Below are 2,174 nucleotides of genomic sequence, written 5' to 3'. Positions count from 1 at the left end.
GGCCTCAGGCGCTCGTGGCAAGCCTGCGCTCCAGGCTAAACAGAGGAAGGTGAGGGTCAGCGGCAGAGAGCTCTGCCCAAGACTCAGGAAGCACATTTTGGCAGAGGAAAGAAATACAATACAAGCAGGGAGGGAAACTCAGCTTCCATCCAACCCCCTCCAAGAAGCTTTTGGCTCCCTAGAGCTGCTGGAGTCTTTACTGTCAGTTACTGGGCTCTTTATTGTTACAGGCTTTCATGTGTTTGTTTTCTGTCTTTTACACCAGCGTGTTGCAGAGGGGAAGGAACGGAGCAATACGGGAGCAGCACGGACCGGAGGGTAGAGCCCTGCACTGGGGGACAGGCAAACCGGCTTCCCTTTCCTGCCTGTCACTGTCTCATTGTGTGGCCTTGGGGCATGTCACTTCCCTCTCTGCCCTGGCGATGGGGTGGTCCCACCCAACGGAGCACTCGCTGCTTGTTTACTCGTCTTCGTCCTTGTGAAGTGCCTTAGAGGAGTCTCGGGGGAAGCTCTGCGAGGCCACGGCGGGGCCAGACCCGTGGCTCGGGGGGGGGGCTTTTGCCGAGCCCTGTTCTCCTGCCCCAGAGCAAGCAGCGGGAGCCACGCACGGCGAGGGTGTGCGGGTGGGGAGGGAGTGGCGGGCCCGTCGCCCTGCGCTCGTGGCTCGGTCCAGCGGCTGCCTGCTCTTTGAAAGGCTTTCCTCCACGGGCTCTGCCCGCTGTAAGCACGCCGGCAGGCAGACAGCTCTGTCCTTGGGAAGGCAGTTGCAGATCTCGCTGTCTGAGGGATGGAAGATGAGGAGTGTTGCTCTGAGCAGTCTTGGAAGGGTGTTTCCCAATTCTGAACGCCTCGGGTCTCTCCTGCCCCTTCGTGGGGCAACACCTGCTTTCAGCTCCGAGCCGCTCTTTGCAGCGGTGGCAGTGCGATGTGTGGAAATGGCAGGGAGCGAGGGAGGTGGTTACAGGAGGAAAAGCCCCCCAAAACCCATGTAGTACACAGTGCTTGTCCTTGCAAGCCCCGCTCTGCTCCCCATCATCACTTGCTCAAAGCCTTTGTTTCTCCCAGCCATGAGTGAAACCAGTTGTGGGATGTTGTGTTCGGGGTATGACATAATCCGTGCCTGAGACTCCACGGGAGGAATCCTTTTGAAGATTTACTAGTCTGGCTAATTACAACAAAACTAAGAAGGTGCTGCGCTCTAAATGATTAACAGGTAATATGTGAAGGTTTCTGCTTTCTTGTGCTTTTTGCTAGGGAAAAAAAACCCAGAGCAATTCTGGCTACATCAGTGGCATTTTCTTTTAGGAAGGAGGTCTGTCAGAGGCATGCTAACACATTTTCACAAAGCCACTGTCCATCTCTGTGTTGCTGGTAGAAGATAATTGGATTAAAAATATAAGTCTCTTTCTTGCTCCTTTTGCTGCATGTTGCCTTTCTGCCTGTCTTCAAGCCTGAGCAGTGATGACAGCCTGCAGGATTTATTTGCTGTTTTTTGACATTTTCACTTTCTGATGTGCATCCTTACCTTACCCTGTAGAGTTCAGCTTGTGTCAACCACAGGGATGGTTTGAGGACAAGCAGCATTAGTTGGAAACGCCCCTTCCACCCTCGTTCGCCCCCAAAAATGCCCACATTGACAATGCACTTACAAATTCCGAATTTTAATATCTACTTCCGTATATAGTTCCGTTTAGCTGTTACGGTCTTTAAAGTATTTATTTGCTATCCATTCCAGCGTCTTTATCATATTTTTCAGAGGATGTCATCTGTAGCACGCCCGCAGGGTCTCATTCTCTGCTGCGTACGGGTCTGCTACGCCTGGGTGTTCCTGCTCGCCTGCGTCTGCCCGCCGCCATCTCGTCTCCTGTTGGTGTGCAAGGGCTCCCTGGAGTCGTAGCCGGCGTCTCGCAGGTTGGTATCACACCAACAGCTTTAGCACCCACCGTTTGCAGGTGTGAAATTCTGCGTGCCTAAGGAGAAGCCGCGAGGGGTGAACGTATAGACGTGGGAAAGTGATGAGGGAGGGTTCTGGGCTAAGCTGAAAGCTGGTGGGTGGAGGTAGCAGCGTGAGACCCCCAAGACTCTGAAGCTGTCGACAACCTCGGTAACTTCAAGCCCCATCTTGGGGTTCCTTTCAGCCGTCGCAGGCCAACTGCCCCATGGATCTGTGCGGG

Source organism: Phaethon lepturus, unplaced genomic scaffold (genome assembly GCF_000687285.1).
Source record: "Phaethon lepturus isolate BGI_N335 unplaced genomic scaffold, ASM68728v1 scaffold39161, whole genome shotgun sequence".
Taxonomy (NCBI): domain Eukaryota; kingdom Metazoa; phylum Chordata; class Aves; order Phaethontiformes; family Phaethontidae; genus Phaethon; species Phaethon lepturus.
This window is presented reverse-complemented; position numbering follows the sequence as displayed.